This window comes from Homarus americanus, unplaced genomic scaffold, assembly GCF_018991925.1.
Source record: "Homarus americanus isolate GMGI-L3 unplaced genomic scaffold, GMGI_Hamer_2.0 scaffold55272, whole genome shotgun sequence".
Classification (NCBI taxonomy): domain Eukaryota; kingdom Metazoa; phylum Arthropoda; class Malacostraca; order Decapoda; family Nephropidae; genus Homarus; species Homarus americanus.
The window spans coordinates 335290-361191 of NW_024751398.1; the positions used below are offsets into that span (position 1 = coordinate 335290).

A 25902-nucleotide genomic window follows, 5' to 3' on the forward strand; every position below is an offset into this window, starting at 1 on the left:
CAGGTTGAGTCACAACAATAGCACTTCCAGCCCTCCCACAGGCGGTGTTAAGAGATCCATCAGTGTAGATGGTCTGTGTGATATTATTATCAGTCTGTAGGGTGTGTATGTGTTCAAGAGCTCTCACTTTGGCAGTGTGTTGTAGATTAATATTTTGTATAATTTATTTTTTAGGCGGATATGTCGGTATTGTGATATCGAAGGGAACTGTCCGCCAGGGTGGCAGGAAGCGCTGTTGTGTCTCAACTATGTACAGGTGGGCTAGTCCAAACAACTTCATGTGAAGCTGTAGTTTGGATCCATTTAGACTCACCAGTCCCATGGTTCATACTTTCTAGCAATTTTAAGGAAACAATGTTTTCAGGATCACCACGCAGAAGTCTCAGGGCTATCATGAGTTTGACTTCAATTATTCTATCTTTAACACTGGGTATACCTAGTTCTTTCCTCAAATTAAGTACTTTTGTGCTCGTGGGACATCCTAGGTTAATTCTGAGGGCTTGATTTAGCATTTCCTCGAGCCCGGGCGGCTAGCGAGCCGATCTTTTGGTGAAGAAGATAAATGAAAAGGAAAAGTAATCAGAGACGTGACGGATCAGTGGCGAAGAGGATACAAGTAAAAACAAATTATTGAGAAATCCGACTGCGAGAAAGATTTAGGAGTAATGATAAGTAGGAATCTTAAGTCAAGTAAACAATGTGTATTTGCTCGAAACAAGGCTAATAGAGTACTTGGGTTCATACAAAGGAGTGTTACAAGACTAGCAAGGTCATCTTAAAACTATATCTTGCCCTTGTGAGACCACACTTGGATTACGCAGTTCAATTCTGGTCACCGAATTACAAAATGGATGTAGAATCCTTGGAAAGAATTAAGAGGAGAATGACAAGACTGATCCCGGGCATTGGGAACCTTGAGTACAGAGACAGGTTAAGGCTTCTTAATTTGCACTCCCTCGAGAGACGTAGTGAGGGGCGATGTGATCGAGGTGTATAAATGGAAGTCAGGGCTGAACAAAGGGGACATTACAAAGGTACTCAAACTATCCAACCAGGAGCAAACTCGTAACAATGGTTTTTAATTAGACAAATTTAGATTTAGGCGCGAAATAGGTAAACATTGGTTTGGAAATAGAGTAGTGGATGAATGGAACAAGTTACCAAATATCATCATTAACCCGATACGCTGGATAGCTTCAAACATAGGTTGGATATATGAGCAATAGGGGTTGGGTGTAAACGGGACTGCCCAGTATGGGCCAATAGGCCCGCTGCAGTTTCCTCCATTCTTATGTGACCCCACCGCCAGGGACCATCCTCATGATACTACACGTGTGTCGTGACGTCACTAAGGTGAACGAGCAGACGACGCTCTACTGACGATAGAGACATCTGTAGGAGACAAGGAGTATAGGGGAATATCTTCATTACTAGGGAGTAGGGAATGGGATCAAGTTGTACTCAGTGAGAGTCCTCAGAAGAACTAGTTCCTCTCTGCATCTTCCTTGGTTGCGGGAGGATCAAAGTCCCCAGCCCACCTGCTATCAAATCCACTTCCTAACTTTATATTCTCCATGTCATCATCATCAGACTGCCAAAGATCGGTCAAGACCAACAGCCACCAGAGCAGTAGCCTGAGGTCCCGAGGCTGTTGACTGATGTTTACCCGAAAAAATTATCATCTCCCTGAATTATAACTTGTAAGTGTGATTAACTAAATAAGTTTTAGCAACAACATTAGACCTAAGTAACCTGTAAGTATGATACATAAAATATCCACTGCCATGGTACATCAAGCTTGGTAAAGTTGGCAGTGTAGTGTCATTCCTGTGTTACATATGAGGTCTGGCCATATCGTCACTAATCCGTTTCGTCACCACTATTTTGGTAAATTTGCTCTGTCACACCGCACTATTAGAAAGTAAAAAATATATTTTTCTAGTGTATTTGTGTGTGATTAGACCGAATATGACCTTCATTTCTGGCGGAAACTAGCCGTTTTTTTATCGAGTTTTTTTTCGTTGGACGTTTTCCGAAAAAAAAAAATCATGGCAAAATACACCAAAAAACATTAGAAAAACAAAAACCAAACCTAACCTAACTTAACCTAACCTAACCTAACTGACTCTCACCATATGATGGAATCAGCTATTTCTTACCTTATTGGCCTGGTTCTTGTTCGTCGTTGGATTCTGAGATTCTTACACAATGCCACATATGTTGGTCTTTGCGATATTTACATTCAGTCTTGCTCTTAGTACACTTTACTGAGGTTGGAAGAACACCATGCGATTGAAAAAATGCTATAGTTTCTTCGTTTTTTCCCCTAAAACTCGCAATCAGCTCCATATAATGTAAATGACACTCATCGCAGACTTCCATGGTCGGAACTGAACTTGAATTTCGAAATATGTGAGACCCAAAATAAAACTCGAATTTGATTAGGCCAAATATACCGCGAATTAAACCCAAAATCATTTTAATTAGTTGCAAAAACAAAAAAACGTGATGATTTATGAAGGAGACGCAGCGTTGGAGGTGAGGCAGGCGATAATGGCGGAAGATTAATGGAAGAAAATAGAGAAAATTTTGGATATGCTATCTCCGTTATTATACATTTCCGCCAGTAATGTAATAAATGAAAATTATCTTATAATTAGACGTATTATTAGAATATGATAATAGATTAGTGGTAGGAATGTGCGGTGTGTAAACGCAAAAATACCACTATTTTTAACCGGTTTCCTAACCACTGCTTTACCCGTTCCGTCACTGTGTTCACTCCCATCAATATACTGTATACGTGAAAATAACTGTTGCTTGGGATACGAAATAGTAAAAAACACTAAGACAATTTATTAAAGATGAAAATAAATAATAAAAACATTGTTAATAGGCCTGTAATCATCTCACTGCTCAGTGCCTTATGAGCTGGTGGCAAATAACCTGACACCTTCATTTGTTCTGTATTTTGTTTATTTACCAATGTTTTAATAATTTTATTTATTAAATAAATAATATTCATGTATAATAACACAATACTAATCGAGTCGTCTGTATACATGTGTAATTTCTATTCGTTTAAATAACTTACAAATTGTCAATAATACCAGTGACTGTTTGTGGTGCTGAAACGGATTTGATTTTGGTAACGAAATGGGATTTTGTTAATGAACCTAGTCGGTGACGAAGTGGATTGGTGACTATATGGGGTGTATCCTTACATATACAGTATGTTATGGTGGCTGGTCCAGAGGGTCTCCAGTTTGATTGTGGATTGTCACTGCTGTTTGACCTCGTGATGGAAAGGTAAATAGATTGGTAAAGGTGGAGCAGATGGTTAGCACCAGAAATATCTTGGGTAATTATTTGTTTTAGCACACCCTCGAATTTTTCCATGAGATGTTTGATTTCTGATATATTTTGATGTGTTATGTTCAGATCTGACCTTCATTTCCATGGGCAATGTGTCGTTTAAAAAGAAAAGATGCTAGTCATCCTTGATAAAAAACAGCTATTTTCCATCAAAAACGAAGGTGATGTCCAAAAAAACAGACACCAAACATCTAGACCCCTAACTTTCACTAAATTAACCTACCTTAACCTAACCAAACCTAACCTCCCCTAACCCCCGCGGGGGGCCCTAACCAAGCGTTCGTGAGGTCCGGGAAGGGAGCGGAGCAGGCAGTGACACGCCTCACGGCTCCAGACAGCTCGCGGTGGGACAAGAAATGGTGAGTGGAGATTTATTGATCTAATTTCTTAGGTGTGTTTTTTCTGACAGAAACACATTTCCAAGAGGCTTCAAGGGTTGAGGAATGTATATACAGTGGGGTATGCTATAATGAATCTAATTGGTTCTAGAACCTTGTTCGTTATAGCATTCGTTCGTTATAGGATTAATCCGTTCCAGGCCCCCAAATACAACCACTTAATACTGAAAAATATAATATAAAATTGTAAAAATTGTAAGAAAGTGCATAAATATGCATCTAAACCCCTGAAATAAAGAATATCATTAATATTTGTAATAAAAAAACAATAAATTAGAAAAAAAAAAAAAATTAAATAATGTTCGTTGTAGGAGTTTCGTTCGTTATAGCATTCTCAATTTTATAGGTAAAACCGTTCGTTATAGGAATATTCGTAGTAGGATCCGTTCGTTATAGCATACCCCACTGTATGAGGTAGAAATTCCCTAAAGGTAAGTGCTTCTATGCGAATTGAAGATGTGCTAAACTGAATAAGGTAAAAGTGTAGACAATGGCTACCACCAGAAGGAATTGTCATAATTGGGAGAAATTTTTCTACACACTAATATCATGATATGAAACACAAAATTGGAAACGACACTGCATCTGTAATGGCAAGATTGCCAACATATTAAGATTGTGTGTGTATCCACTTTTTTGCACTTAGTAACTATATCAGTTCTCATATATAAAACTGAACCAAAATATCTGGAGGTCCAGACTCGTTTTAGATCAAACATGAATTTTCATAAAGGCAGTCAACGACTTACGACGGGGTTAGGAACCCAAATCCAGGTCGTAAGTCGAAAATGCAAAAAATAATACATAGAAAATCTAAAATGAAATACAGTAAAAGTAATTAATAATGAAAAATGAATAAAGTGTTACTGTGCACTTACCTTTAATGTAGTCCCCAGTGAATGGAAAGTGGCTTATATGAGTCCTATCTTCAAGAAGGGCGATCGTCACTCCACGAACAACTATAGACCGGTGAGCCTGACCAGCATAATATGTAAAGTACTTGAGAGTATTATCAGAGATGCCACAATGGAACATCTAATACGAAATGTAACAAGACGGATCTTGCATGAAGAATATTTATATATATATAGGAAGAATATTTAGTAAGAGAGTAAAAGAGGGGAAGATTTTGGTAGCGTGGCCGTGTTAGTTATTTACTCTGTCAATACACTTAACTTATCTTATACGTCAATACACATCTATTACGTTCTTAAGGACGACTTCTCAAACACCGCTTCGTTACAACTGTTTATTAATTACGACAATGACATGGACACATTAATAACACCTTCTATCGAAGTTACTAGGACATTATATTTACGTTACTAGGACATCATATTACTTTACTAGACACTGATTCTCGGACACGAACATGAAATGAATACACTTCCCACTTAAGTAACTCATCCCACGGAAAGCTCCGACAAAAACTCACGTGACCTGGGGGAGGCCTAGCAGGTGGTTCTGGGTTGTCTCTATGGGAGACTGCTTAGCTGGGCACCGGTGTGTCGAGGGCAACCCGCTCCCGACCGGAGGCCCTGGCCTCCGGCCCTCTCTGTCTGACTTCTCTCGAGCGGGACTCGGGACGTTGCTGGCCCTTCTTGGTTACAAGACACACTCTCTCTCTCTCTCTCTCTGCCTCTGGTGAGGGAGGGTTACGACGTCCTATATATTGGGAGGCGTCAGGTTGAGCTGATCGAGGCGGTGAAGGGTCTCCTTACATTTGACCTCGCTAATATAGGGTCAGGTCTGGACTTTTTCTGAGACTAAATTTGTTGTATACATTAGAGGAATCTTCTGATGAATGCCTGCCTGTTAACATCGTTGGTGGGGCCGTGTGACATGAGAGGCTCTGGTTGATTTGTGGCCCCTTGACTTGGGCTGCGAGGATTACATTTGACCTGGCTAATGTGAGGTCAGGTCTGGACTTCTTCTGCGATGTAGGTTATTGTGTATATTGGGAGAGAGTCGGCAGGTGCCTTCTTACATGTTTGTTGGGGCCTTGTGACATGTGGAGGGGAACTGGTTGATTTGTAACACCCTTGAGTGGCCGCGAGGGGTACCCTTACACTTGACCCCCCTAATGTTGGGTGAGGTCTGGACTGTTTCTGAGATGTAAGCTGTGGTCTGACAACCCATCACTACAGAAACAACCTTGTAAAAGATCGCCAACACGGTTTTATGCCAGGGCGCTCCTGCTTAGCACAATTGCTCAAGGTATTGGATATTTGGACCCATATTCTGGATTGGGGTGGTAATATGGACAATATTTACCTATAGGCGGCTGCATTTATGGAAAAAACCCACCTTACCCTAAAAAAAATTCCTACAAAAGGCTTCTCAACTGTTTATTGTAGTATCAGGTGTGCTTAATAACATATCAAAAGTCTACCAGTCTGACCACGAGAAAGGTCTAATTTTCAAGATGGCGTCGAATAGCCACCAAATCCTATAAATGCTTGTTACTCCTTCATTATTCATCCCAGAGAAGTGGAATGACTGATGAAATGCGCGCATTATGGACCATGTCCATACCCATCACATCTGAATACAACAATGCCATGCAGGAATTCAATGACCTCACCTACACGACCAGCGAGCAACACCGAGAATCAACAGAAGCAAGGATGAAACGAGATCACTCTGACCTGGAAAAGATCAAGGAAAACTGTCCACATGCATGCCATTTTCTCCAGACCTATCTCTGAGAAACATCATTACTGGTTTAGTTGCCATAGAGGATGTGAATGTGCATGAGTATGAGACTGTTGGGAATGAGATTATTGAAAAAATGGTTGGAAAACCTGTTTTGGGGATCTCATTCAAACGGAAAGACCGGGCAAAAACCCTCGCACGTGAGTCCACCATCAAATTTGCCCAAGGCCGAACCATTGATCCTGCTCTGCTGTTCCAAAGATTTCTGGTTCTGTCAAAAACCCGAGACCTTTCACTGGGAGATGTAATGAGCTATGAGCTCAGCCCATTCCCTACAGCCCTGTTTGAAGCCAAGGAAATCTTTCGTAAAGCTGACAAGCCCCAACTGGCACATGCAGTTGCTGAGTATTCAAGCAAGAAATCAAAAGAAGCTGTCATGGATTCTATCCCACTAACTGAACATTATGTCCTTGACGGTGGTTCCCTGGTTCATCGCTTGCCATGGAAAAAGGGTGCCAGTTATGGTGCCATTGCACGGATGTATGCTGACTTTACCATACGCCATTATGGAAAAGCAACCGTAGTTTTTGATGGCTATAGTGAAGGTCCTTCCATCAAAGACAATACGCATCAGCGACGTGGGCAAAACACCCGCCCGATCATCAGCTTCAATGCAAAAACTGAGTTTGTTGGAAGAAAGGATGATTTCCTTTCCATATCTTGCAACAAACAAGGATTTACTGATCTTGTAACTGAGGAACTACAGAAGAAGAGCTGCACTGTTATCAATGCATTAGGGGATTCAGACATGGACATTGTCAAGGCTGCAATCAAGGCGTCACAACATCAGCTCACGACCTTGATAGGGGAGAATACAGACCTGCTCATTCTTCTCCTCTACTATGCTGAAGCAAACAATAGGGGCCTCTATTTTCGTTCGGACAAGTCCACAGTTCCTAAGGTGTACAACATCAGTGAGATGAAGCAACTCCTGGTTAGTGACATGTGTTCTCAGTTGCTGTTTATCCACACTTTCACAGGATGTGACACAACTTCCCACATTTTCAGTGTTGGCAAAAAGTCAGCTTTACAGAAACTTGTGAATGGTGAATTGACCATTCAGACCTGTGTGAATGCGTTTTTGCTCCCAAATCAAGCAAACAGTGTCATAGAGGACCTTGGGAGCAAGGCGATGGCAGTTCTGTTTGGTGGCAAGAGTACCGATTCACTTGCCTCTTTGTGCTACAACCTTTGATCAAGAAAATTGTCTCCGCCAAGTCATTTGTTACCCCAGAACGTCTCCCTCCTACCAAGTCCTCGACTAAATATCATAGCTTTAGAGTGTATTACCAGATCATGGTGTGGACTGGAAAGGAGAGTGACATGAATGCAGTGGATTGGGGATGGAAACTGGAGGACAATCAGTTTGTGCCAGTTATGACCAAGAAAACTGCTGTGCCAGAAAGCCTCCTGCAGATGGTCCACTGTAATTGCACAACTGCCTGCCGAACACGTTGTAGTTGCAGAGGATACTGACTACCATGCACACCCGCTTGTGGACCATGTCAAATTGAAAACTGTGAGAATCCACATAATAAACCTTTACAGGAGGAAGAGTGTGACTGACTATTTGTAAACCTGGTTCACATGAAAGGCATTTTTCAGAAATATATACTATGGGGTTTGTTATAACTTTTTACCAGTGATCACTACACTATGTTAAATATGCTAATTGGTTTCCTAGATGCCCAAAACAAGGGGTCAGGCACCAGAATTACCTGTCTAGGATGAATAATGATGGAGTCATTGGCATTTTCATAGTTTGGTGGCCATATTTGCCTGCCATCTTGGATTTTGTAATTCTGTAATAACTTCACTATAATTTAGGTATGCTAATTGGATTCCTACATCCCCAAAACATGGGGTTAGGCACCAAAATTACTTGTCTAGGATGAATAATGAAGGAGTAACGGGCATTTTAAGGATCTGGTGACTAACTTCGACGCCATCTTGAAAATTAGACTTTTCTCGTGGTCAGACTGTGGTAGATTTTTGATATGTTATTAAGCACACCTGATATTACAATAAACAGTTGAGAAACCTTTTGTAGGAATTTTTTAATTTTTTTTTGGGTCAAACCATATTTTCAGCCGACTACTAGATTTTGCCAAGGCTTTCGACAGTATACCCCCACAAAAGGCTGAAGATCAAACTGGAAGGGTACGGAATTCGGGGAAATGTCCTAGCGTGGATAGAAGACTTTCTACATGACCGCAAGCAGTGTGTGGTGATTAATGGCACGAAATCGTCATCTGTACCTGTCACAAGTGGGGTACCACAGGGCAGTGTATTGGGCCCGCTGTTGTTTGTTTGTTTCATAAATGACATGCCTGACGTTGTACACTCCTCCATACAAATGTTTGCCGATGACGCCAAGTTATTTCGGGAAAATAAGAACCAAGCGGACTGTGAAGAGCTGCAGAGGGATCTCTGTGGGCTCCAGGAATGGTCGAAGGAATGGCTGCTGAGATTCAATGTCACGAAGTGTAAGAGGATGCACCTGGGGCGTACCAACGGTAAGGAGGCGTATCATATGTCCCAATGGGGTGAAGAAACTGCACTAGTTGAGCCTGTATGTGAGAAGGACCTAGGTGTGTATGTTGACAATGAGCTGAAGTTCTCGGGCCATTGCGAGAAGAAGGTAAATCAGGCAAATAAATTATGGGTCTTATAAGAAGGTCGTTCAGATATCTAGACGGTCCGTCCCTCATAACGATCTTCAGGAGTGAAGTGCTTCCCCATCTGGAGTACTGTCACCCCGTCTGGTCCCCGAGATATGCTAGGGACTGTCAGTTGGTTGAAAATGTTCAAAGGAGGGCCACCAGACTGGTGCCTGCACTTCGGCATCTCAGCTACCCTGAGAGATTGGAGCACCTGAACTTGCCTAGCTTATACTACAGACGGGCAAGGGGGGACCTAGTTGAGGTGTATAAGCATCTCAGGGGGGCACTACTCAATTGAGTGTCCTTACTTGGAGCTGGCCGACGCTCGCCCCACAAGGGGTCATAGCTCAAGATTGAAGAAGCCGCAAGTCCAGAAAACTGTGAGGGCAAACTTTTTTGGAGTGAGGGTTGTAAACTCTTGGAACAATCTACCAGAGAGTGTTGTGACGGCACCGAGTGTGAGCTCTTTCAAGACAAGACTTGACCAACACTGGAGCGGGTTCAGGTCCATTCAGGAGCTGGTGCATGCCCAGTATTTGCCAACAGTGCGTGACAGAGACGTGACCGATCGCCCGGGCGGCTAGCGAGCCGATCTTTTGGTGAAGAAGATAAATGAAAAGGAAAAGCAATCAGAGACGTGACCGATCGCCCAAGCGGCTAACGAGCCGATCAGTGGTGGAGAGGATACAAGTAAAGTAAAAGTAGTCAACTGAATGCACACTGGGCCTCAATAATTTTTTAATTAAACATGGAGACTACATTAATTGGATGAAGCAGAGAAGAGACAGGGCTGGGTGGCTCATCAATGTTGCTTTCTTCAGACAGGCTAACATACTTGCTTGTTGAAGGTATTGGATCATCTTTAAGGAGTGAAGAGGCAGCACTGGTGGGGCGTGAGGCAGCAGTGGGGGACTTCTTAAAATATATGTCCAATTTAGACTGCACAGTTTGCCTTTTCTTTTCATTGTAAATCTCCCTGTAGCAAGCAAGTGCATCTTGGATCATTCTGTCAACTTTTGCAAAACGCTCAACATTTTGATCCATTTTGATCCATATTAAGCTTGTCATGTAATTTTGATGTCAAATTAATAATTATACATCGTATTTTTTATAATGTGTTTAATATTTTATATTACCAATGATAAAACATACTACACCATAAGAGGCTGATCATTGATGGAAAGGGGAGTGCCAGCTTCCCTGCCTGCACCTTGCCTCCCTGCCTACTCCCTGCCTCCCTCCAACTCACAGTGTTTCACACAAAAGACTACAAACTAGATGTTGTGTGTGTGTGATGTGGTGTTTGGGTATTAATTAATGATTAATAAATTAACAATATTGTATTGTTAATGACAGCACAGTAGTTTGATGAATAGTAGCGACGATTGTAGTATGCTACTAGTCATCAAACGACTGTCATTGACGATACAATATTGCTTATTTATTAATTAGTACCACAACATCACACCCAGACACCCTAACACCACCCACACACCCCCATATTGTATGACATATATTTATGCGTGGTTAACTGATGCACAAGTGTGTGACTGCGTGGTGGCGAATTAAAAGATCAGCTGTTGAAGAGATACATTGTTGCTCATTTATATGTACACTTATCACAATCTCCCTAAAAAATACTGTACTTTAGCTTTCATGTTTATTCAAGACATCTTCAGGTCTTGAGACCCACTGATCCCCCATCCAACAATGGGTGACCTGACATTGTATCAGGTTAGTAATATGAGACCACTAATACTCCACCCTACCTCCATCTGACATTGTGTCAGGTCAGGTTAGTTACAGGAGACCCACTAATCCCTTACAGCTCCATGGGAGTGGAAAATACCAGTCTTTGCTGTAAAAAACAGCTTCATTCACGGCCGTATCATATGAAGCGCTCAGCATTAGAAGGGGGAGAAGCGACACCCCGTCCAAAATGCGTTTTTTGGATGGATATCACTATTTTCACCCTTCCTCTACATGTTGGCGTTGGATGTAACCCTTTAGCTAGAATAAAAATATGGTAGAAAGTCCTTCAAAAATAAGGTGTGATTTCGCCTCAGGCCTGGAGCTACGTATCTGGTTGTGCGCTCAGTCAAAGAAGGTGGCAACATCCCGTTCAGATTGAGAGGAGCGCGAGCCAATGACAGCGTGCCTCCCTTGGACCATACCCCCTGAGGCAGCTAATAACAATGGATTTCCCCTTGCTATGTCACAGCTCCTCGGCCAATCCAGATGCTGCCTCCTTGTTAATTTTGGCGTGTTGTATAGCATAAGGAGGTTCAATGCACTTTCTACTGCTATTTTTGATAACTTTTTGGCATAACATTGACGTTATTTGTGTTCCACATGTTTGAGAAGTGCTGTGCAATACCTGCCCGATATTAGAGCAAGACTCGAGTGAGGCCAGGCCTTCTGGTGTGGGTTCAGGAGCCCATTATTCCTGAGCGTGTGTTTAGTGACGACAGTCATCACATGGACAGCCCTGGAATGCTTGGTGGTAGTGATTTTGGTATACTGTACACATAATACAAAAAATGACTGCTAAGCATAACAAGACCATTTTGCAGACTGTGTTCCGGTACAGAGTTACATGACATACACGGACGGCAATAATGATGATGAAAATGATGCGAGTCTAATGGTAGCACAAACAGTGACGCTAATGTATCACAACAAGAACATACAGACTGTGAGAAGGTAGAAGTGGACAGTGACGAGACATGCATTGACCTTGACAGTGATGAAAGTGAGCCTGACCCAACGAATGCTAGTGAAAGTGAGCCCATACCTCAGTCTTATAATGAAACTGAACTGTTGCCGGCATCACTAATCAAAGATTTAGTTATGAGGAATCTGTGTGGCGATTTTTAGTGTGCAGAAAAAGACTTTGATCAGTACGTGATTGATTATGACAAGGCCATTAAAGTTACACGCTCTTCTCAGGATTTACGTAACTTCAAGTTACTACGATCTTCAGGGATAATAAAACGAACGAATTAAACACAGTAAGATTGTAATACTATTATCATAATACTGTTCTAACCAAAGATTATACAAACTTTCTCCACCTTTGTATTCGTATGTTAATTACATTTGGGGGGGAGGTTAATGGTGGGGTGATGAGTGGAGTGGTGGTTCCTTATTATTAAACACTATTATACTTAACAATATTATAAATCTTTGGCTAATAATAGGGACGGAAAGATAAATACTGATAGGCAAATGAATTTTTTATTATTATTTCATTTTCGGGGAGGTTTATGGGGGGTGGGTGCAAGACGAGTGCTGTTTTTGGTGATTATTAACTTATTTTACAGTATTAGACCACAATAATAAGAAAATTGTGTAGAAAAACACGATTATTGTTGGTTTGAAGATCAAACAACTGTTCATCACGGGTTGTTATTCTCATTCAACTCGCGATTAAATAATAAATATTCACAGTACTAACTTCCAGTTTTCACAGTTTGCTAGGAAAGGGATTGAGCTGCATGATAAAAAAAAATAACCGTCTAGCTTAAAAAACAAAAAGGTTATGGTTGTTTGATCTTCGAAAAACTTTAAATACGTTTCAAATTACGTACGTATTTTCTAGTACCAAAGCGTTTCCGTCCCATACGACAGCGTGGCGTGGGCTGGGCCGCCTTGTGGTGTACAGCCTCCACACCGTAGCCTGCTCAGTTGGTGTTTGGCCGTCGTTGGTGTTAGTGATTGCGCTGTGTACTGACAAAATTTTTGTTTCTAATTCCCTTTAAAATGACTGGCAAGCATAGAAGTGAGAGTTCTGGTGGTGCTCAGAAGAAAAAGAGACAGTCAATTACTTTTGAGATGAAAATGAAAATAATAATGCAATATGAAAATGGAAAAACGGTGGCAACCATTTCACTCGACCTTGGCTTCTCTCACTCGACGATATCAACAATTTTGAAGGACAAGGCAGAGGCATTTGCTACTATTAATAAAGGGACGCAAATGTTTAAAGAAATGGATCAAAATATTGAGTGTTTTGCAAAAGTTGACAGACTGATCCAAGATGCACTTGCTTGCTACAGGGAGATTTACAATGAAAAGAAATGGCAAACTGTGCAGTCTAAATTGGACATATATTTTAAGAAGTCCCCCACTGCTGTCTCCTCATGCCCCACCAGTGCTGCCTCTTCACTCCCTAAAGATGATCAAATACCTTCAACAAGCAAATATGTTAGCCTGTCTGAAGAAGCTAAATTGATGACCCACCCAGCCCTGTCTCCTCTGCTTCATCCAATTAATGTACTGTAGTCTCCATGTTTAATTCAAAAAAATATTGAGGCCCCGTGTGCATTCAGCTGACTACATTAAAGGTAAGTGCACAGTAACACTTTATTCGTTTTTCATTTTTGGTTACTCTTACTGTACCGTATTTCATTTTAGATTTTCTATGTATTGTTTTCGCATTTTCGACTTGCGACCAATTCGACTTACGACCTGGTCGTCGGTCCCTAACCCTGTCGTAAGTCGAAGACTGACTGTATACAGTGTATGAGAAACTTAAATCACAAATACTACTGTCCTTTGTATGTGGAAGTTTGGAGCTTGATGAAGTGTACTGAACAGTAGAATGAAATCTGGTTACTGAAGCATAAGGAGTTCATCAGGATCACTGTTGGAAGAGGGTGATGCAGTGGTGTTTGGTGGAGCGGCGGGTGGTGGAGCGGAGGTAGCAGCTAACCGAGTAGGTGAGGGAAGCGAATCAGCTGGGCGAGCGGCTGGTTCTTTCTTGAAAAACATTGTGATTGGTAGTTGTTTCCTCTTGGCTTTGACATCTCTAAATGTTTCACTCCACTAGCATCACTAGCACTGACACTGGGCAGTCTTTTAGGGGACATTTGACACAAACACTAAAGTTTTCAGTATAACACAAGAGATGCTGGGTCTCAGGCAATGGTTGAGCACAAACATAGGAAGAGGAATGAGAGGAGGCACTGCATTCACGTAGGGGTGACTCGTTGCGCTGTGGGCAGGCTCGTAAGCTAGCCACCATCTGCTTACCCGCAAATAATCAAAATCATGAATCGCAAATTCGCGAATAGCAAGGGTTTACTGTACTGTACAGTGTTGTGGTTTATTTTGTATTTATTACATTTTTATTCTTTTTGGCTGCCCTGTTTACATCTTTTAACTAACTATTGTCTGTTCACTTGAAGCTTGCAATGAGCCCTGGGGTCAGTTTGTAGCAAGGCAGCTGATTGGTTGGTGAACAGACACTCAAAGAATCACTATAGTTCTTCAGTATTTAATCTTTTGTATTTATATTATGATGTTTTAAGGGACTGTATCCATTCTATGTTGGTATCTGATAATTTCCTCACTCAGGAAGCAAAAATTAGTACAGGCATACCCCGATAACCTACGTATATAGTGACCTGGAAAAGTCATTGGTTAATGAATCAACGGTTACCAAAGCTTTTAATCCCATAAGAAAATAACAAATTCAGGGGGTTAAGGACCAGCCATCCTCCATAAACTTCCATTTACCCTTGATACATCTTTGTCGTGCACACTGTCAAGCAACAAAATAAAGCACACATGTAAAGCAAGCATAATAAGCCTTAAATAAGCAGTGTTGAGGATGGTAGAGATGGTCTAGGGTGGCAAGTTCAAGTCTCTATCAATCTTTGTTGGTCCATCACCACTCCTATTACACGTTATTATGCCATATCACATCACATCTAGCTTCCCCTAAGAGGGGCAGCACAGAAGGAACTATCACTTGGGTGTTTAGGCATGATTGCATAACACACGAAGTTGAAAATAATGAAAAACCCTAAGTCTGAGACACAGGGTAAGTGTAAACAAGTGCAAAGTGGTGGGAATTAGTCAGAGGCAGAACCGTAGACAGAGGGAGTTAGAATTCGGCCAACTGGGCACCATGTTGTTACTCTTGTTACTCAGCGGGTGGAAGTTTTCTTGGGCTTATTAAATTTTTATTTTTATTTTTTATTATTATTATTATTATTATTATTTTACGGGAATTAGCCCACCCGGGTACAGGTCAAACGACCCACAACGGGGCCTGGGGGGTGAAAAAAAAGAACAGAAAGAAATTGAAAATAGAGAAGAAAAAGGTTATACAGTACTGTGTTAAGCTACACCACGAAGATGCCGGAAAACCAGCTTTTTAAAATGAGACAGATTGTATAAGTATGGAAACACAGAAGAAGGCAGAGCATTCCACAGTTTGGCTGTCTGAGGAAAGAAGGAGGTACTATAATGGGTTATTCTTGTGTGACCGACATCCACAGAGAAACGGTGGGCACCGCGGGCTAGACGTGTGTTACGAGCCCACTGCCTTGCCGGCGGTACACAGGATGCCAAATCCACCGAACATTGCCCATGAAAGTACCTGTAAAAGAGAGATAGTGAAGCAACATTGCGGCGAAGAGAAAGGGAAGAGAGATTGTCGACTGAAGGAGGAGAGTTAATAAAACGAAATGCCTTTGATTCCACCCTATCTAACAGTTGGACAGAAGAAGAGCCACCCCAGATATGAGAGCAGTACTCCAAGTTAAGACGAGTGAATCCCTTATGTACTTGGAACAACTGCTCAGGAGTGAAGTAGCTATGGCATCTGTATAGCATTCCCAACTTTCGGGAGGCAGCTTTAGCTATATTAAGGATGTGTGACAATTTTACTGAATAAACATTTATCATCATCATCATCGTCCTCAACAGTACGAGTGCAAACTTCTTCATCAGCTGAGTAACAACGTGGTGCCCGAATGTCATCGAGTTGAGCAAACTCTATCCGGCTCGTGTGGCAAGAATTCGCACTATGCCACTGCCTGCCAAATTCAAAACGGCTCTGCCACTCCTCTTTCGATCGTTGGACCTCCAGGGTATCAATGAAACTTGCGGACTACTGTATTTCCCTTATATGCAGTGTTGTATGTTGACGACGTCAATGGACGGCGGCAACTTTTTGTTAACGCTGACGCTATCAATTTTTTGGGCAGGTGACGCTACAGGTGACGCAATCAACTTTTCACCCAAGCGGAGTATCAAGTGTCAAGCGTCAATTTGTTCGTCAACTTCTAAAATTTTCAATTTTTCCAAGTTCGATTTTCAATAATCTTGTTATAAAGACGACCGGGAAAAATTTTGTCGCGCCCGCACACCTGTGCAGCTTTCTACAGATTTGAATTTTCAAATCAGGAAAAAGGCCACCAACCAGCTGTCCAGGTTGGTGGAGAAGTCGGTGCACGAGACTGAGAGCAACAGCCGCAGTGAGGGAGAAGACAAAGACCATGACGTGGAGGACGAATTGTTCCAGGCCCTGTACGAGACCTCCCCCCTCCCCCGCAGGAATAAAAAAGACAGTGACCTTCTCAAGCGTTTCCTGGGGGAGAAACCTTCAAAAAAACTTTCGACAAGGACACCTTCCCCAACAAGGCCATGAGGGAGTTGTTCATCAAATACAACACCCACATCCCCTCTAGTGCTGCCATGGAGTGCATGCTCTCCATGGGCAAGGACGTCTTGAGGCCCAAGCGCAGCAGAATGAGCGACAAACATTTTGAGATGCTAGTATTCTTGAGGGGAACAAATGAATAATTAAAATGATATAATATAAATCATATTAGCTGATTAAAAATGAATGAATATTATTTTTATTTTGCATATGTTACTCCTATACACAGGAGAATGCACGTTTCTGGGCTGCATTTGTACGTCACTGAAAAATCGTTGATGCTAGGTGTTGACGCTGATGCTAACGGCTTCGATTTATGAAATCGTTTACACCGACGCTGACGGCATCAAATTTCTCGGCCATTTACGCTGAATCTGGCGGCGCCACTTTTTTTCGTTGATGCGTACAACACTGCCTATATGTAATCGGCGGTGTTCGGGGTATACCTTTATGTGGAATGCTCAGGTAACATAAATATCTTAAAGAGAACAAGAAGAATAGTAAAAAATTTCAGCGATATCCTCTACCATGCTAATACTAAAAGTACTTTTATTTCCAATGTAATTTTTTAATCATTAACATTAAAGTACATTCCCCAGGTGTGGAAACCCTCACTAAGACCTGCGTTACATGATCCAGCAGAATACAAGCAGGTGTGGATGTGACATATCCAGCATCACCTTTACAGTAGTCAGGAAGGTAGACAAGGGAGAGAGCTGAGGACCCAACACAGAAACCCAACTTAACACCAGGTGAGGACTTTATCTGTTGCTTCTGTGATGTGCCCGAAAGAATGTATTGTACTGTACCTTTGTAAATATACTGTATACTGTATCTGAATACTGTACAGGTAATTCAAATTTTGCTTACATTATTATATCTGGAATGTTCAGTAGAAGAGAAGAACACTGTATACAGTAAAAGTCCAAAAATCCGGATGCCAGAAATCCGGACCACCCGAGAATCCGGACTTTTCGAAAACTAATTTTTTTGTTTTGTTTTAGCGGGCTTTTGTGTGTATGTGCGCATGCGTGAGCGCCACAGCTGCACAGCGACAACAAGCGACCACGTGGTCGTCACTTTCAAACGAACAATCAAAACTGTGACAACATACCGTATATACTCGTTTATAGGTCGACCCTAATTTTTTGACCAAGAAATCGTTAATTTATGATATTCCTCGTTTATAGTTTGACCCACGTTTTTGAGGGTAATGGAACAACAAAACCTTCAGTAAAAACGCTCTACGTCCTATAAACTGAAACACGAGTGCCGAAGGCAAATTGTTTACCATTTATTATTACGACACTTTACACTGAAACGCGGGTAGTTTCAACAAAAATATTGTATATTTCCATTCAAGTATTTATTCAAGTCAATTAGGAGGTTATATTATTGTAATACAACAGTTTTTTAACTAAACCATTCGAAAAGCGATTACGGTAACATCTTTTGAACGAAAGAAAGCGAAAGTCATTGTTTTTGTCACGATTTTATCCCACTTTCCACTGTAATACGTATGTAATTTCAGCAAAAATATTACATTTCCGTGAATGTATTATATCAAGCAAGTATGAATAGAATATCATTGTAATATAACAGAATTTTAACCGAAAACTATTAAAAAAACGAGTAACATCTCAAGAACATCGGAAGCTTAGGTAATGTCTTTTGTTTTCATCATTTATTTTATCCTATTTTACATTGAAATACATCACATTTCAGCAAAACTACTATTTATATCTGAGAATATATTCATTCAGGCGCAGTTTAGGTAAAATATGCGTGTGATGTAATAGTTTTTTTAACTAAAAACGATTCGAAAAACACGTACCCTCTAGCCCTGTTCAAGGTGAGGACTGGGAGAAGCTGTTTGGTGCTGCAGATGATGACAAGGAAAATGATTTTGATGGATTTTAATGAAAATATTCAGAAATATGGTATCGTAGTATTTATTCAAGTCACTTAGGATAGAATATTATTGTAATACAACAGTTTTTTAACTGAAAATCATTCGAAAAGCGATTACGGTAACATCTTTTGAACGAAAGAAAGCGAAAGTCATTGTTTTCGTCACAATTTTATCCCACTTTCCACTGTAACACGTACGTCATTTCAGCAAAAATATTACATTTCCGTGAATGCATAATATCAAGCACAGTATGAATAGAATACCATTGTAATATAACAATATTTTGAGTCCTACTCTTTCCATTTACAGAGTACTGTACAAGCCCATAATAATGGCTCCTAAAGTAGATAAACTTCGTTGTGTGAAGAGAAAGACGAACACGTTGAAATTGAGTGACACACTTGAAATAATTAAGGAACTAGAATATGGTGTGAGCAATACTGTTCTAATGGAAACATACGACATTGGAAAGTCTACAATTTATGATATAAAAAAGGCAAAGAATAAAATTCTAGAATTCACAGCTTTTTCATTAAAACTGCTCGTTTTGATAAATGAAGCATGCTATATTTGCTAATGAATAAACTATCAAAATGTACCTGTTCATCTCTTCTTTATTCCTCCTTAAATTTGAATTTTAAAAGTACTGCCTGAGAATCCGGAAAATCCGAAAATCCGGACCGACCCAATCCCCAAGCAGTCCGGATTTTTGGACTTCTACTGTAATATGGGAGTACAGTTTTTTACAGAATTTATCATCACAGTAGCTATGTAGTGTAGTAGGCCTCCTGGCTGTAAGGAAAGAGCTGTGATGTACAGTCCTGGCCAAAAGTCTTGTGCGTTTTGGCAAACTCAGTTATGTGGCAACGTCGGAGGAGTGCGCACGAACACACATGACGTATGCCAGAAACCCTGATGATGTAACAATCCATTATGTGGCATCTATGTGCATATCTTCTATGAACTATACACTTTACCAGTGGTCAATGGTAAAATGGTAGAGTGTATTTTATATTGTATTACTCTTAATATAAAATTATCAGTGATATTGGCCACTGTCAGTCAGTAGCTAGAACACAATGCCTCGATCACTCATGTCTACCACACCATACTTTCGAGTTTTAATATAATTCTTGTATCAATGTAAAACAACCGTGCTGCCATGCATAAAGAAAAGACACGAAATGTTTCTGTGAACTCTTACCGTTTCATATCATATTACATGTCTTAGGAGAAATAAATTACTTGTATGTTACAAACACACAATAAAAAAGAAATGAACACACATTGTGTCTGCTAGACACTTGAATTATGGGAATAATCCATTTTAGAGCATGTGTATGTGCTCCTGCACTTTAAAATGCACCACTTATTGGTGATAATACTTCTCTTATGTGAGTGCTGGGAGGACAGATATTATATAAAACACTATATTCATAGTAGAGAGGTTCATAATGGAGGCCAGTCTCATTTGCACATGATAGTTTATTGTAATATGGAAATGACCATTCTTGGGACAATTAATATCATTCACCACAATCTTTAACTTACCCGAGGTTATGACGTGGTCATTCCACCAACTATAACCATGGGAGACCAACACCATGATATCTCCTAGAGAGGGCAATTCGTCGGCATGCGTAATGCCGGGTTAAGTACAGTATCAGCGAGATTGCAAAGCTGATGGGAATCTCGAGATCGACATGGTGGAGTTGGTTACAGCGATTTGAAGAGTATGGTAATTTAACAGATCTTCCCAAACTGACCAGATCAGCAGACGAAGCGAGGTTTGTGGCAGACATTCGCGACCTTCCTTTCACCAGTGCAGTGGCCACGATGGAGTGGCTGCACTTGGAGATCTCGGCTAGAACAGTTAGGCGACGACTCCGTGGAATTGGGATCCACCACAGGGTCTCTGCTGTCAAGGAAAGACTAAAAGAACAACACCAGGTTGGGAGAGACTACTGACCTGGACTTCTGGGCAACCATGGCCGTCTTAACTGCTGGAGACCTGATAACACCCGTTCCAACTGGCAGCATGTTTATCAAGAAGCCAGGAGCGGCCATGTGACCAAAACATTTGGGGCTGGTTCAGCCTCAACAGTGTGGTTGAGTTGGCAGAGATAATATGTTTTTCCTTCTGTTTGTGTTGTAAATATATAGAATTTTTCTTAGAGGTACTGTAACATGTTTTCTTCCTTTTATATCGCCAAATATTTAATACTCAATTCAACTTAGAAGTGACAAAATATAGTTTATTCAAACCAATTTAACCAATTGAAATGTAGAGCACACTCCCCTAAAAAGTACAGGGAGTCCCCTGGTTATGAATGGGTTCCTCCTGAGGATGTTCGTAAGTCGGATTTGTACGTAAGTCGGAACACGTGCCATTTACATGCAGTACTTGCAGAAGAATGTTTAAAATCCCACTATATCATAGCCTAAGTCCTTATATGCATCTAAAATCACGTAATGTAAGAGAAAAGAAGAAATAGAATGACAAAATACATGAAGTGAAAGTAAAAAATAAGTCATCAGGTAAATAATATACTGTATAGTCTGCATTTACACGGTCAATTGAACCCGTAGAGGCCCGCGTAAAACGAGAAACGCGTAAATGAAATAACAGAACATATGGGATTAATTGAAATAGAGACTGGGCCAAACTCCACTTTTTCCGACACAATACGTACCTTGTAGTAAAAATAACATCTTAATTTTATGATGGTATGCACACACAATTAATAATTAAGAGAAATATCAATAATATTAGGTTTTTTAACACTTACGTTAGTAGAAAAGCTGGGTCGGCACACGTGGATGGCGGCTGGTTCCGAGGCAGAGGGCAGATTAGTTGCCCTCCGGTGAATCACTTTCACTTTCACTACTCGCACAGGTTTGCAGGGCCTCCCAGACAAACCTCTCAAAGTCCATATCCTCACTGTCAATATCACTATCACTGACTTGGGCTGGCTGTGGTTGTGGTGGGTTGCGGGCGAGGAAGTCCTCAATACTACTTTGATGACTAGCATTGATGTTGTCGAGATAGATCTGGATATACGGCTCCATAACTTTCGTCAGATGGTTATTAGACACTTCATACTGATGCTTGTCTGGGTTGTTGTCAAGGATGAGCTTAAGTTTCACCCCCAACTCGATGATTTCCTTCACATTATTATGGCTTGGTCCAGGTAATTCAATGTTTTTCTCTGGTGGTGGGGGTCCCGCGGAAGCCATTGTGAGTTGAGGGGAATAGCTAGGTCAGCGACTTCTACCCTCTGATGGCAAGGCACATCATGTTACATTAGACCAATCACAGCTAGCGGCGGAGGGAATGCGTGGGTGGTAAGGATGTGTGGCCCAATTACAGTCCGATACGTCATATGACGTCAGCGATAACCTAGGAGCGGCCTGATGCACACCACTCACCGCGCCGCTTCCCGCGTATGGTCAAGAATGGACCACGTGGGTAAAAAATGGCGCGGCGGTCTGGACCTCTCCAGCCTCTCGCCGCGTAAATGACCAAATTTACCGTGTAATTAAAGCATTTTCTTTCTGGCGAGGCAACGCGTAAACAAAAACCGCGTAAATGCAGACTATACTGTACTGCAAATTTTAAGTTTAACCCCGTTCATATTAGCGGGCGTTCGTTAGTCGGACGTTCGTAAGTCGGGAACCTCCTGTAATGCTTAAGCTCTGCATGCGCACGTGTGTGTGTGTGTGTGTGTGTGTGTAATAATAATCGGTTTATTAATAGAGTTGCAGCCGGTAGTTGAAAATATACAGACTTACATTTGATTTAGACATAATGATATATAATATGCATGGAATACATTTACAGGGCTGTACAGTACATAAATCAGGAGTTGTTTATTATTTTAACAATAGATGGGATGGTGCTGTTCTTATATCTATCGGTGCGGGCTCTTATGGGCTGGATTTTGTTGTAGTGGCGGACTGCGCGAGGTGGGTGGGGGGTTGCCGGTGGCAGGAGGTGGCGATGACGAGGGTGGTGCAGTAGTCCACTGCCAAACCTTTCCAGTGCTTGGTGGTGGAGGTCACTGAGGGATGGCATTTCCAGGGTGGAGAGAGCGTTGGTGTAGCCGGAGTATTCTGCGCCGAGCATGATTCTGCAGGCCCTTTTCTGTACCTTCTCTAGCTGACGTTGTTGGGTGGAGTTGAGAGAAGATGACCAGGCTGGTGACACATACGTTAGTTTGGGGAGAATAAAGGTGTGTGTGTGTGTGTTCCACATCAAGTTTTTTGTTCTCTTTCAAATTACCATAGAACCTTGTAATAGGTAAAGTTATTATCTCAAATGTGTCACTTGATTATACTAAAAATGGTAGTAAGATTGTTCAGGAAATGTGACACTGATAAGTACGAATGAGAGGAAAAATTAACTTAAGCACCTCACTCCTGCCACCCTGCTGTTTTTAACCATCACCTAACCTCTATCCTATCAAGAACCCTTTCTGCTATGATTTGAAATTAAGTATCCCTTAATGCAGCATTTTTTATACCTGTCCTACTGACACTTGCATAAGGCAACTCATATCATCAATACATGGTGTATTTCAAAGAGGTTACGAACAGGTTCCGTTCCTGAGGACGTTCTTCAGTCGAATTTGTACGTAAGTTGGAGCATATGCTATGTGCATGCTGTACTTACTGAACAATGTTTAAAATCCCACTATATCATAGCCTAAGTCCTTATACAGTGGTCCCTCGGTTAACGAGCACAATTCATTCCAGAAGGTTGCTCGTTAACCGAAACCATTGTTTCAATGGGTTTTTGGGTAATTGGTTCAAGCTCACCGAAAATTACATACAAACTAAAAATAAATGCAGTAAAGTACATTTACTTTGAGGTGTGCATGTAGAAGGCTCCTGGTTGATGATGATGGGAATTTGAATGGGGGTGGAGGAGAAGGGAGAAGAGAAGTCCATTGGAGTGGAAGAGAAGTCACCCCATGCTGCCATTTCACCCATAAAATTTTAGTTCACTTGGTGTAATTCAAAATTATATACTTTAAATCAACACTGCACTGTGCTATATATTATCAATATGTAAAATATATTTCAAAATGATCAATAATTTGACTGGAAACAGAAAAAAAGCATTTATGTTGGAGTCTCAAACAAGATGTTCCTTCCTCTGAACTGGTAAACAAACTGACGCCAAGCTTGGTCTGTTGAGTGGCTGTTTGGCGCGCAAAAAACTAGTTTCCTGTACTTCAATTAGTTTCAACAATTGTTAAAATGACTAAAAAAATTAATACAGTACAGTGGTCCCTAGGTTAACTAACACAATTCATTCCAGAAGGTCGTTCGTTAGCCGAAAATTTCATTAACCGAAACCATTGTTTCAATGGGATTTCTGAGCAGGGACACAAACTGACGCCATTCTGGGTGAGTCAAGTGGCTGTTTGGCGCGCTAAAAACTAGTTCCCTGTACTTCAATTATGTTAAATAATTGTTAAAATGACTAAAAATTTTAATATAAGACTTGAACAATTATTGAATAGTACAACCTTCTTGATATTTACTCAAATGGTAACGAATTTAAGCCCTAAAACCGATTACTGTGTTGGCGGACTAATACTACAGCTGGTGAGCAGCCGAAAGCAGACGAAAACATGTTGGGAAAAATTCGTAAGGAATTCATTAACCGAAAATTTTTCGTTAACAGAAGTGAAGATTCTTATGGAAGGTAATTCGTTAACCGAAATTTCGTTAACCAAGGCGTTCGTTACCCGAGGGACCACTGTATACATCTAAAATCACATAATTTAAGACAAAAGAAGAAATAGAATGACAACATATAGTAAGTAAAAGTAAAAAAGTAAGTCATCAGGTAAATAAAATACTGTAAATTTCAAGTTTAACCCCTTTCATATTGGCGGGCATTTGTAAGTCGGAAACGCACTGTACACGCCATAGAATGGATTGGTCACATGATTGAGGTATCTAGCAGATGGTGTAGTGAGGTGTGTGTGGGGATGCATTTTGTCTGTGCTCACAAATACATTGGTTTTGTCATTCAATTTAGGTCGAAATATTTATTAATGGTATTCTTTGGTTTGTTCCTGACATTGCTGGCAACATGGCACTCTAGGTATGAAACCCGCCCTTTAAACCACAGTGACGCTTAAACTATGGGCCTGGTAGTTCTATTGTGTGTTCGTGTGTGCGTGTCTCCGACGTTGCCACATAACTAGGTTAGTCAAACTGCTTGGCACATGACTTTTGACCGGGACTGTATGCTCTCAACAAAAACTTCTCGAACACCTGGGCACGATGGGTGTGAGAATGATCAGAATGGGGCTTGTCATCTAGGAATGGTTTCATATTCTTCATTAATTTTTCAGATTGCATAGTGCTTATAGCGTTCGAGAAGTTTTTGGTGAGAGTGTAAGTATTCACTCTGTCTTACTTAATGATGTTTTGGTCTCATTTTTATCTTGTACAGTCTGGGTCAAAAGTTCGTTTCCTCCCAAACTGAACCAGTATCGACCCCAAATGGAATCAAACAGCACACCTGCACCAGATGACACTCAGGGTAAGTAATTTTAGAGACTCATTACCTTAACTCAGTTTCACCACAGGGAACCAGCTTTTATCTGTGACTGTACAACAGGTGAAGTGATAAAATTTATGCTGGACTTATAGAAATTTACATAATTCAATATTTCATTTGTAAAATTTGTGATAGTGTTACTTACTTCTGTGATGTACAGTCACTCCAAAAGGTATCATTACAATTTTGTGTGAGACAATATGACACAACTGACGAAGGATTTGGATAACCTTACCAAGACAACAGGAGCAACAGTGTTCATTTTGAAAATCATCGGACCCCTCCATAAAGATACCTTTTGGAGTGACTGTGCATGAAAGAATTTAACTAATAACTTTAATTTCCCTTTTAGAGTTTGAACCTCTAATCCGTCAGCCTTGGGACCTTATCTTAACCAGAACATAGAATTTACCAGTTTATCGTAGCTTACATGTAAGCTTTAAGGTAGAAATTACTTGGAAAACCACAGTACAGTATAATACAGTGATATCCCCATTAGCCGTAACAATTGGTGCAGAGCACTTCCGGGGATGAGAGATTTCCGGCTAACCGGATGACTTTTTCAATCCCGAAAAAATCCCCCATCCTCGGAAATATTTCTGGTTACTGGAAAAAACTTTCCGAGTGTCTAAACTATGCATCTTGCACAGACAAAAAATAGCCCACATCCTCAGAATGTTTCTTTGTTCTGGGGAGTTTTCCAAGAGTCTAAACTAAAAATCTATTTGATATGGTCGTGAATGAAGCTGTGTGTTACAGCAAAGACTGATATTTTCCACTGCCATAGAGCCGTGGGGGATTTATGG

The 25902-nt window shown here is 40.9% G+C and overlaps 1 long non-coding RNA gene across 2 annotated transcripts; it reads left to right on the forward strand.

The window, feature by feature from the left end:
* The first annotated feature begins 1251 nt into the window (after positions 1–1251).
* Positions 1252–25197, forward strand: LOC121854654. 2 transcript variants are annotated; one of them, XR_006086613.1, is made up of 3 exons: positions 1252–1700; positions 17204–17356; positions 24989–25191. It is a non-coding gene; the product is annotated as an uncharacterized LOC121854654 (long non-coding RNA). The 2 variants fall into 2 exon arrangements; XR_006086614.1 differs by lacking the exon at positions 1252–1700 and adding an exon at positions 3052–3734 and having other exon boundaries at positions 24989–25197.
* Positions 25198–25902: the final 705 nt, after the last annotated feature.